Below are 13,329 nucleotides of genomic sequence, written 5' to 3'. Positions count from 1 at the left end.
TCTGGGACTCTGAACTCTCTTCTACTCGGGTTAAACGAATTTACTAACTCTAACACTAGGATCCCGTGACCGCATTCACCCCAAAGTTGGATAAGCCATAGTTGTTTCTTAGAATAGTATTTTGAACAATTCACACACTGTCATTTGACTCCTTTGAAACGTCTTTGCTTTCAGATGGAACCCACGAGGCAGGTCGTGCGCCACACGACGGCCATTGGTGCCTCGGGATCACCGGCTGTGCTAGCTGAGATGATGACCTATCTGGGTTATCGCTGGCACCCTGAGTACACCGTCTACGAGGAGTACCAGGACTTTAACCAGGAGCAGTACCGTGCCATCGTCCACCTCTACTCGCGGGAGTATGACTCCACTACTGTGCTGCACACCGCACATGGTGTTGGTGTGACCATCGATATGGCTGTCCACGATGCTGCCTATGCTGCTCTGACACGTCTTCGTGGAGAGTATCGGGAGTTGGACACCTCCCCTTTCAGGCACATTGCTATCGCATCTGATGTTGGTGCGGAGGGATACTATACTGCTGCCTACTCCACTGTCACCCGAGAGCCCTTCTACCATCAGAACCTGGTTCTGCATGCTGATGGGCTGGATCGAGCTAACCGAGCTCTTCGCCACGAGATGTACACCACCCGTCAGCACCTTTACCGTGCTCTGACGCTGCTGCACCCCTTTGTCCGATCTGGACAGCTACCGCGTACTGCGATCTACCCAGCCAGGACCGTGATGCCCCACGGTGTCGGTTGGCCAGAGGTGGGAGGCTACTCTCCCGCACTTGGTCCTCTTCTGCCACCTGAGCGTCGGGCTCTACACCTGAGTATCCGCGGCCCCCAGTCTGCTGACGTGGAGGGCTATCCGTTGCCTCACTACCAGCTGTCGGGCTACGATTACCTCCACAGTACCTCTTGGGACTGATGTAGGCTTGCTTGTAGTGTTAGATGCATTCGCCGCGAGCCTGTGTGCCGCCTATGATGTTTTAGTCTATGTACTGAACTCTGTGTACTGAACTCTATGCATGACCTCTTTTGTAAGTTATGCCGACTACTATGTAGTAGCTATCGTGCTCCTTTCATTATGCATGTTTCATCATGAATGATTCTTGTCTTTGCAAATTTCTCAATGCTGAACTACCCCTGTTATATATTAGCAGGATGGTTAGACCAGGTGGTCGTGGTAGTGGTGGCAATGCCCCACCACCACCTGAGTACATGGCTGGTATGATCCAACAGTTTGAACTGAACCGCCAATTCATGGAAAATATGATGGCTCGGTTTCCTCGCCCCAATATGGACCAGTAACCAACCCCAGTAAGTCTGCAGGATTTCATGCGCCTCAATCCAACTGTGTACCGCAGCTCAACTCAGCCTCTGGATGCTGATGACTGGCTCCGTGACATCACCTATGAGATGGAGTCTGCCGATGTAGCCCCTGCCAGCTATGTCAACTTTGCTTCCTTCTTTCTGAAGGGACCCGCAGCTCAATGGTGGGACAGCCACAGGCGTACTCTGCCAGCTGGAACAATCATCACCTGGCCAGACTTCCAAGCTGCTTTCCGTGCCCGCTTCATTCCTCAGGGAGTCATGGACCGGAAGAAGCGTGAGTTCCGCAACCTCACCCAAGGCAACAAAACTGTTGAAGCTTATCAGCGGGAGTTTCTGGACTTGTCTCGCTATGCTGAGGAGGACATTGCAACTGATGCACGCAGACAGGAGAAGTTCCGTGATGGCCTTCAAGCTGACATCAAGCTCGCACTTCTAGTGCATGACTTTGCTGATTTCGCCACCTTGGTGAACAAGGCCATCAATGTCGAAACTGGTCTGCAGGAATACCAGAGCTCTCACAGGCGCAACCGTGACACGGGCTCATCTTCGGGCTCGCCCTCACAGAAGCGTAAGATATGGATCCCGAACAGCATGTACCGTCCAAATGCATCTGCCCCAAGGCAGACCTATGCTGCACCTCGTCTGCCTCCACCACCATCTAGGCAGTCAAGACTTCCAGCTCCACCATCCCAAGCCCCTGTTCCCACTCCCAATAATGGCTTGTGCTTCAGGTGTGGTCAACCAGGACACCGTGCTAGAGAATGCAACCAGAACCAGAATCAACTGGCCCTTCCAGCAACTGGCCGTGGTAACAACCAGCCCCGCAACAACAATGCTAAGTCTTATGGTCGTGCTCATGCCAACCACGTTGATCTCAACGAAGCTCAAGACCAGCCTGCTACTGTGATGGGTACACTCCTCGTAAATTCAGTACCAGCATCCGTTTTATTTGATACAGGTGCATCGCATTCATTCATGTCAGAAGATTTTGCATACAAGCACGACGTTAAATGTGAGGAGATGAACACCTCGGTATTGGTCAAAACCCCCGTGGGACAGTGTCAAACCTCCCTGGTTGGCATCGATGTCCCCGTGGAAATCGAAGGGTTGGAATTCTATGCCTCTCCCATTATCCTGAAGTCGTCTAACATCGACCTCATTTTGGGGATGGATTGGTTGAAAGCGCATACTGCTTCTATAGTTTGCGCCACTAAGATCGTCCATCTGCTACACCCTTCAGATGAAATAGTTGCTTACCAAGCTCATCTGGTGCAAAATGCTGAGGCCAGGCTCTATGCCTTGAATGCATTGAACGCTGCACCACTCGAGGGCATTGAAAACATTCCCGTCGTGCGTGAATTCCTCGACGTCTTTCCTGAAGAACTTCCAGGGATTCCCCCTGCTAGAGCAGTCGAATTCATCATCGACTTGAAACCAGGCACCACTCCTATAGCCAAGCGACCCTACAAGATGCCGCCGCATGAACTCCTTGAGCTTAAGGAGGAAATCGACAATTCTCTTCGCAAAGGATTCATTCGCCCAAGTTGCTCTCCTTGGGGAGCACCTTCTCTCTTTGTCAAGAAGAAGGATGGGACAAACCGATTAGTTCAAGACTACCGTCCTATAAACCAAGCTACCATTCAGAATAAATACCCTCTTCCTCGGATCAATGATCTGTATGATCAACTGGCGGGTTCGTCAGTGTTCTCTAAGCTCGACTTGAGGTTGGGTTACCACCAGATCCGTGTTCGCGAAGAGGATATCCCAAAGACCGCCTTCGTGACTCGCTATGGTTCATACGAGTACACCGTCATGTCTTTCGGTTTAACCAATGCTCCAGCCACCTTCTCTCGTCTGATGAACTATATATTCATGGATTACCTCGACAAGTTCGTCGTGGTTTATCTGGATGATATCCTGGTATTTTCCAAGAACGAAGAAGAACATGCTGAACATCTTCGACTTGTGCTGGAAAAGCTACGAGAGCATCAACTATATGCCAAGTTCTCCAAATGTGAATTCTGGCTACCGGAAGTAACCTATCTTGGGCATGTCATCTCTAAGGATGGTATTGCCGTCAACCCTGAACGAGTCCAGGCTATCCTTGATTGGACTCCTCCCAAGAACGTTAAGCAAGTCAGAAGTTTTCTCGGTCTCGCCAGCTATTGCCGTCGATTCGTCGAGAACTTCTCCAAGATCGCCAGGCCTCTGACTAACCTGTTGCATAAGGGCGTCAAGTTCCAATGGACAGACAAATGTCAGGAAAGTTTCCAGGCACTCAAAGACAAGTTGACTTCTGCCCCAGTTCTAGCTCCACCTGATACTAAGAAGGACTTCGTCATTTACTGCGACGCTTCCCGTCAAGGATTAGGCTGTGTCCTAATGCAAGACCGCAAAGTGATTGCTTATGCCTCTCGGCAATTGCGCCCTCACGAAGAGAACTACCCAGTTCACGACCTCGAACTTGCTGCTGTCATTCATGCGCTGAAGCAGTGGCGACATTACCTTCTTGGTAATCGTTGCGAGATCTTCACTGACCACCAAAGTCTGAAGTATCTGTTTACTCAGCCAGACCTGAACCTCCGTCAGCAGAGATGGATGGAGCTTGTTGCAGACTTTGACTTGGGTATTTCCTATACGCCAGGCAAGGCTAATGTAATGGCTGATGCCTTGAGCCGCAAGTCTTACTGCAACCACCTCCAGGTTCACAAAGTTCAGCCCTCGCTTGTTGAAGAATTCAGGAAGCTGAACCTCCATATTGTTCCTCCGGGTGCACTCGCTCCCCCTCCTAAGGAGTTTGGCAAGGTGAACCTCCACGTTGTTACCCAGGGTTCCCTCAATACCCTAGTTGCTAAACCAGATCTCGTGGACAGCATCAAAAGGCTACAGAAGTATGACTCTGAAGCCCACAAGATTAAGCGCTACCTCGCAGAAGGAAAGCCCTCATTCTTCACTATTGCTGAAGATGGCACCTTATACTTCAAGGGCCGCCTAGTGGTGCCATGTGCAGAGAAAAACCTGGATATGACACAGGAGGTTATGAAAGAAGCTCATGATACGCCTCTATGTATCCACCCTGGTAGTACAAAGATGTACCAAGACATCCGTCAGAGATTCTGGTGGTCTAATATGAAGCAAGACATTGCTCGTTATGTCGCTGAGTGTGACGTTTGCCGTCGTATCAAAGCAGAACATCAAAGGCCTGCTGGAACTCTGCAACCTATCTCTATTCCTGAATGGAAATGGGACCATGTTGAGATGGACTTCGTCACTGGATTTCCCAAATCACAGAAAGGTAATGATGCTATTCTTGTCGTCATTGACCGGCTTTCCAAAGTTGCACATTTTCTGGCGGTCAAAGAAACGATCACTGCTAGTCAGTTGGCAACGCTCTATATGTCCAGGATTGTTTCACTCCACGGTATTCCATTGGTTATCAGCTCAGACCGTGGTAGCTTATTCACTTCAAGATTCTGGGCAAGTTTCCAAGAAGCTATGGGAACTCATCTGTCATTCAGTACTGCATTTCATCCTCAGTCGCAAGGGCAAGTTGAACGCGTCAACCAAGTTCTCGAAGACATGCTTCGAGCTTGTGTTATTTCCTTCGGCAAGAAATGGGAGGAATCTCTCCCGTATGCTGAGTTCTCTTATAATAATAGCTATCAAGCTAGTCTGAAGATGGCCCCCTTCGAAGTGTTATATGGACGAAAGTGCCGAACCCCTCTGAACTGGTCAGAAACTGGGGAACGTCCACTCTTTGGTCCGGATATTATCCAAGATGCCGAAGAACAAGTCCGCATTATTCCGTGAGAATCTCAAGACTGCTCAGTCACGTCAGAAGAGTCAGTATGACCGTCATCATAAAGACATGGTCTATCAACCTGGCGAAAAGGCTTATCTTCGAGTCACACCTATGAAGGGTGCTCACCGCTTCGGGATCAAGGGCAAACTAGCTCCTCGCTATATTGGCCCATTCACTATTCTCGAAAGGCGTGGAAAAGTGGCATACCAACTGGAGCTTCCGCCGAACCTTTCTCAGGTTCACGATGTGTTCCATGTGTCACAGCTCCGCCGTTGCTTCAAGGACCCAATCCGAGCAGTGGATCATGAAGTGCTCGAATTGCAGCAGGACCTCTCCTATAAGGAGCATCCGGTCCGCATTCTCGACCAAGCTGAACGCCACACACGTCAGAAGGCGATCAAGTTTCTCAAAGCCCAGTGGTCGCACCATTCTGAAGATGAAGCCACTTGGGAACGAGAGGATCGTCTGCGCGAAGAATACCCCGCACTGTTTCCTTCTACCTCCTAAATCTCGGGACAAGATCTCTTGTAGTGGAGGAGATTTGTAACGCCCGGATAATCATGCTACAGTAATCTCACGTTAATGATGGCACGTCACCTCTGTCACTGTAATTAATCTCGGGTTAATTCAAAATTGTTTCAAATTTAAATCCTAAATAAGTCAAACGACAAAAGTTTTCAAATATTAAAATAAAAATGTTCGGGCTATGTCAGTTATTGCATCGGTAATTATGGTGAAGTAAACACATTTTTATAAAATGCCTAAATACTTTTTAAATGAATTAAAACAGAAAAGAAATAATGAAAGAAAATACAAAGGGGAGAAACAAACAGGAAAAAAAAAAGAGAAAACCCTCCCCCCCACTGGGCCGACTGGCCCAGCTGGCCACCAGGCCGCCCGACCGGCCCACCCCTGCCTCAACCCTCGGGCCGGCCCACCCCGCGCCCCCACTCCCTTATCCTCCCACTCCCCAGGGTCCCGAAACCCTAACCCACCACTCTTCCCCCACGTCGTTCCCCTCCTCCCCCCGATCCAGATCGGATCGGGGCTCGCTCGCACGCGCGCGCCTCGGGCCCGACGACCCCGCCGGCGCCTCTTCCCCACCGGCCTGCTTCCTCCTTCCCCGCCGGCCTGCTTCCCGACCTCAACGGCCTGCCTCCTCGTCGCCCGGTCGTCGCCGTCAACCGCCTCGCGCCCCGCTGCCAATGCCCCTACGGCCCCAGTGAGCCCCGCCTCGCTCCCTCCCTCTCCCTCGTGCGCTCGCGCTCGTCGCCGCGGTCCCCGCTGATCTCGCCCGCGGTTGACGCGCTCCGGCCGCGTCCGATGCGTGCTCACCGCGCCGTGCCCGCGCCCGCACCACGCCCGTCCGCCACCGTCGCCGTCCTCGCCATGCCCATCGTTGCGCGTCCGCGGCCACCCGACTAGACCACGCTCGCCGTGCCCCCCCACTCCACACCACCTCCCTACGCCCAAGGCCACCGTGCCACCGCCCTGGCGCGCACCGGCGCCTAGCCGCGTCGTGCGCCCAGCGCCCCTCGGGCATGCGTCGTTCGGGCGACGCCCGCACCCGGCGCCCGTAAACCGCATCGCCTCCTGGCCCTATGACAGATGGGGCCCACGCCTAAGAACGTTTATTAATTTTTTTTAAAAAGTTAAAAGAAATATTAATTAATAATAAATAAAAATATTAATTAATTAACTAGATTAATTAAACTTAATTAATTATGTTTAATTAATCAAATTAACTAGTTAGTTTAATTGAACAGTAGGTAAATTAGTTAGACCCTAATTAGTCTAAACAGTCTATGACGAACGGGACCCACACGTCAGTTGACCAGTCAACACCTCTGTTGACTGCTGACATCATGCTGACGTCATGATGACGTCAGCAAACACTGTTCTGGATAATGCTGTTTTAAAATAATTAAATAAATCCTAAAAATGATTTAAATCTTTTAAAATTAATATAAAATAAACCGTAGCTCAGATGAAAATACTTTCTACATGAAAGTTGCTCAGAACAACGAGACGAATCCGGATACGCAGCCCGTTCGTCCGCCATGCATCCCTAACCTATCGAACCTGCAACTTTTCACCTCCGGTCCGTCTGTCCGAAAACGCGAAACAGCGGGAATACTTTCCCGGATGTTCCCCCCCTTCGCCGGTACCACCTACTGTCGCGTTAGGACACACCTAGCACTGCTCATTGTCATGTCACGCATCGTCATGCTTATGTTTGCATTGTATTTACTGTTTCTTCCCCCTCTTCTCTCCGGTAGACTACGAGACTGACACTGCTGCTGCCCAGTTCGACTACGGAGTTGACGACCCCTCCTACCTGCCAGAGCAACCAGGCAAGCCCCCCCCCCTTGATCACCAGATATCGCCTATTCTTCTCTATACTACTTGCATTAGAGTAGTGTAGCATGTTACTGCTTTCCGATATCCTATCCTGATGCATAGCCTATCCTTGCTACTACTGTTGTTACCTTTACCTGCAATCCTACATGCTTAGTATAGGATGCTAGTTTTCCATCAGTGGCCCTACATTCTTGTCCGTCTGCTGTGCTATACTATTGGGCCGTGATCACTTGGGCGGTGATCACGGGTATATACTTATGTACTATATACATGGCACATGTGATGACTAAAGTCGGGTCGGCTCGTAGGAGTACCCGCAAGTGGATCTTTGTGGCGGAGCGACAGGGCAGGTTGAGACCGCCTAGGTGAGAGGTGGGCCTAGCCCTGGACGGCGTCCGCGGTTACTTCGACATAACACGCTTAACGAGTTCTTGGTATTTGATCTGAGTCTGGCCATTTGGTCTATACGCACTAACCATCTACGCGGGAGTAGTTATGGGTATCCCGGCGTCGTGGTATCAGCCGAAGCCTTCGTGACATCAGCGACTGAGTGGCGCGCGCCGGATTGGACTGGAAAGCCACTAGGCTAGGTTTGCTTCCGGCCGCGTACGCAACGTGCAGGTGTGCATAGGGCGATGGGCCCAGACCCCTGCGCGCATAGGGTTAGACCGGCGTGCTGACCTCTCTGTTGTGCTTAGGTGGGGCTACGACGTGTTGATCTTCCGAGGCCGGGCATGACCCAGAAAAGTGTGTCCGGCCAAATGGGATCGAGCGTGTTGGGTTATGTGGTGCACCCCTGCAGGGAAGTTTATCTATTCGAATAGCCGTGTCCCTCAGTAAAAGGACGACCCGGAGTTGTACCTTGACCTTATGACAACTAGAACCGGATACTGAATAAAATACACCCTTCCAAGTGCCAGATACAACCCGGTGATCGCTCTCTAACAGGGCGACGAGGAGGGGATCGCCGGGTAGGATTATGCTATGCGATGCTACTTGGAGGACTTCAATCTACTCTCTTCTACATGCTGCAAGATGGAGATGGCCAGAAGCTAGTCTTCGACAGGACTAGCTATCCCCCTTTTATTCTGGCATTCTGCAGTTCAGTCCACTGATATGCCCCTTTACACATATACCCATGCATATGTAGTGTAGCTCCTTGCTTGCGAGTACTTTGGATGAGTACTCACGGTTGCTTCTCTCCCTCTTTTCCCCTTTTCCTTTCTATCTGGTTGTCGCAACCAGATGCTGGAGTCCAGGAGCCAGACGCCACCGTCGACGACGACACCTACGACACTGGTGGTGCCTACTACTACGTGCAGCCCACTGACGACGACCAGGAGTAGTTAGGAGGATCCCAGGCAGGAGGCCTGCGCCTCGTTCGATCTGTATCCCATTTTGTGCTAGCCTTCTTAAGGCAAACTTGTTTAACTTGTGTCTGTACTCAGATATTGTTGCTTCCGCTGACTCGTCTATGATCGAGCACTTGTATTCGAGCCCTCGAGGCCCCTGGCTTGTATTATGATGCTTGTATGACTTATTTATGTTTTAGAGTTGTGTTGTGATATCTTCTCGTGAGGCTCTGATCTTGATCGTACACATTTGCGTGCATGATTAGTGTACGGTCAAATCGGGGGCGTCACATCCCTTCTCTCTTTTTCTCTCATTTTTTTATTTTTTTATTTGGGCCTTTCTCTTTTTTATGGCCTCTTTTTTTTCGTCCGGAGTCTCATCCCGACTTGTGGGGGAATCATAGTCTGCATCATCCTTTCCTCACTGGGACAATGTTCTAATAATGATGATCATCACACTTTTATTTACTTACAACTCAAGAATTACAACTCAAATACTTAGAACAAAACATGACTCTGTGTGAATGCCTCCGGCGGTGTACCGGGATGTGCAATGAATCAAGAGTGACATGTATGAAAATCATGAGCGGTGGCTTTGCCACAAATACGATGTCAACTACATGATCATGAAAAGCAATATGACAATGATGGAGCGTGTCATAATAAACAGAACGGTGGAAAGTTGCATGGCAATATATCTCGGAATGGCTATGGAAATGCCATAATAGGTAGGTATGGTGGCTGTTTTGAGGAAGGTATATGGTGGGTGTATGATACCGGCGAAAGGTGCGCGGTATTAGAGAGGCTAGCAATGGTGGAAGGGTGAGAGTGCATATAATCCATTGACTCAACATTAGTCATAAAGAACTCACATACTTATTGCAAAAATCTATTAGTTATCGAAACGAAGTACTACGCGCATGCTTCTAGGGGGATAGATTAGTAGGAAAAGACCATCTCTCGTCCCCGACCACCACTCATAAGGAAGACAATCAATAAATAAACCATGCTCTGACTTCATCACATAACGGTTCACCATACGTGCATGCTACGGGAATCACAAACTTTAACACAAGTATCTCTCAAATTCACAACTACTCAATTAGCATGACTCTAGTATCACCATCTTCATATCTCAAAACAATCATAAGGAATCAAACTTCTCATAGTATTCAATGCACTTTATATGATAGTTTTTATTATACCCACCTTGGATGCTCATCATATTAGGACTAATTTTATAGCCAAAGCAAATTACCATGTTGTTCTAAAAGACTCTCAAAATAATATAATTGAAGCATGAGAGATCAATAATTTTTATAAAATAAAACCACCACCGTGCTCTAAGAAGATATAAGTGAAGCACTAGAGCAAAATTATCTAGCTCAAAAGATATAAGTGAAGCACATAGAGTATTCTAATAATTTTCAATTCATGCGTGTCTCTCCAAAAGGTGTGTAAAGCAAGGATGATTGTGGTAAACTAAAAAGCAAAGACTCAAATCATACAAGACGCTCCAAGCAAAACACATATCATGTGGTGAATAAAAATATAGCCTCAAGTAAAGTTACCGATAGACGAAGACGAAAGAGGGGATGCCTTCCGGGGCATACCCAAGCTTAGGCTTTTGGTTGTCCTTGAATTTTACCTTGGGGTGCCTTGGGCATCCCCAGGCTTAGGCTCTCGCCACTCCTTATTCCATAATCCATCAAATCTTTACCCAAAAACTTGAAAATTTCACAACACAAAAGTGAACAGAAAATCTCATGAGCTCCGTTAGTATAAGAAAACAAACCACCACTTTAAGGTACTGTAATGAACTCATTCTTTATTTGTATTGGTGTTAAACCTACTGTATTCCAACTTCTCTATGGTTCATACCCCCCGATACTACTCATAGATTCATTAAAATAAGCAAACAACACACGAAAAACAGAATCTGTCAAAACAGAACAGTCTGTAGCAATCTGTATCAAACGAATAATTATGGTACTCCAAAAATTCTTAAATAAATTGGTGGACGTGAGGAATTTGTCTATTAATCATCTACAAAAAGAATCAACCTAAAAGCATTCTCCAGTGAAAAATGGCATCTAATCTCGTGAGCGCAAAAGTTTCTGTTTTCTACAGCAAGATTGCAAAGACTTCACCCATGTCTTCCCAAAGGTTCTACTTGGCACAAGCACTAATTAAAACATAAAACCACATCTAAACATAGGCTAGATGAATTATTTATTACTAAATAGGAACAAAAAGCAAGGAACAAAAATAAATTGGGTTGCCTCCCAACAAGCGCTATCATTTTACGCCCCTAGCTAGGCATTGATAATTTCGATGATGCTCACATGAAAGACAAGAATTGAAGCACAAAGAGAGAATCATATAGCATATGAAAAACACATATAATTCTAATGTACTTCCTATGCATAGGCATCTTATAGGTAAATAAATTATCAAGACAAGCAAAAACTAGCATATGCAAGAAAGAAGTGAGAAACAATAACAATCTCAACATAACGTGAGGTAATTTAGTAACATGAAAATTTCTATAACCATATTTTCCTCTCTCATAATAATTACATGTGGGATCATATTCAAATTCAACAATATAGCTCCCACATAAAATTTCCTCTACATGATCCACATGCATGCAAAGTTGGCACTCTTCCAAAATAGTGGGAATATCATTAACTAAAGTCATGACCTCTCCAAACCCACTTTTATCAAAAACTTCATAAGATTGAACATTATCCAAATATGCGGGATCTAAGTTGACACTCTTCCAAACCCACTTTCAGTATTATTGCAAACATTATTACCAATCTCATATTCATCATGGGGCTTAAATAAATTTTCAAGATTGTAAGAAGAATCACCCCAATCATGATCATTGCAACAAGTAGTGGACATAACAAAACTAGCATCCCCAAGCTTAGGATTTTGCATATCATTAACACAATTGACATTAATAGAATTTATAATAATATCATTGCAATCATGCTTTTCATTTAAGGAGCTATCGTGAATCACTTCATAAGTTTCTTCTTTCAACACTTCATCACAATTTTCAGATTCACGAATTTCAAGCAAAACCTCATAAAGATAATCTAGTGCACAAAATTCACTAGCAATAGGTTCATCATAATTGTATCTTTTAAAAAGATTAGCAAGAGGATGAGGATCCATAACAATAGATTTTCAGCAAGCGAAGATGCAAGCATATAGAAGGCACATGGCAACACAAGCAAACAAAAGATCTAATGAGAAAAAGGCGAACGGAAAAGAGGGGAGAATAAAAAGACAAATTTTTGTGAAGTGGGGGAGAGGAAAACGAGAGGCGAATGGCAAATAATGTAATGCGAGGGAGAAGAGTTTATGATGGGTACTTGGTATGTCTTGACTTGGCGTAGATCTCCCCGGCAACGGCGGCAGAAATCCTTCTAGCTACCTCTTGAGCATGCGTTGGTTTTCCCTTGAAGAGGAAAGGGTGATGCAGCAAAGTAGGGTAAGTATTTCCCTCAGTTTTTGAGAACCAAGGTATCAATCCAGTAGGAGATAACACGCAAGTCACCTAGTACCTGCACAAACAATCAAGAACCTTGCAACCAACGCGATAAAGGGGTTGTCAATCCCTTCTCGGTCACTCGCAAAAGTGAGATCTAATAAAGATAATAAGATAAATATTTTTGGTATTTTTGTTGTATAGATTGGAAAGTAAAGATTGCAAAATAGTAAACGAGATGCGATATAAATAAAGGAGATGCAATATAATAAGAAAGAGACCCGAGGGCCATAGGTTTCCCTAGTGGCTTCTCTCAAGATAGCATATATTACGGTGGGTGAACAAATTACTGCCGAGCAATTGATAGAAAAGCGCATAGTTATGAGAATATCTAGGCAATGATCATGAATATAGGCATCACGTCTGTGTCAAGTAGACCGAAACGATTCTGCATCTACTACTATTACTCCACACATCAACCGCTATCCAGCATGCATCTAGAGTATTAAGTTCATAAGAACAGAGTAACGCATTAAGAAAGATGACATGATGTAGAGGGATAAACTCAGGCAATATGATATAAACCCCATCTTTTTATCCTCGATGGCAACAACACAATAAGTGCCTTGTTGCCCCTACTGTCACTGGGAAAGGACACCGCAAGATTGAACCCGAAGCTAAGCACTTCTCCCATTCCAAGAAAGATCAATCTAGTAGGCCAAACTAAACCGATAATTCGAAGAGACTTGCAAAGATATCAAATCATGCATATAAGAATTCAGAGAAGAACCAAATAATATTCATAGATAATCTTGATCATAAATCCACAATTCATTGGATCTCGGCAAACACACCGCAAAAGAGTATTACATCGAATAGATCTCCAAGAACATCGAGGAGATCTTTGTATTGAGAACCAAAAACAGAGAAGAAGCCATCTAGCTAATAACTCTGGACCCGAAGGTCTGTGGT

Source organism: Triticum aestivum, chromosome 7D (genome assembly GCF_018294505.1).
Source record: "Triticum aestivum cultivar Chinese Spring chromosome 7D, IWGSC CS RefSeq v2.1, whole genome shotgun sequence".
In the NCBI taxonomy this organism is placed as follows: Eukaryota; Viridiplantae; Streptophyta; class Magnoliopsida; order Poales; family Poaceae; genus Triticum; species Triticum aestivum.
The sequence above is the reverse complement of the archived record's forward strand: the minus strand, read 5'-3'. Positions refer to the sequence as shown.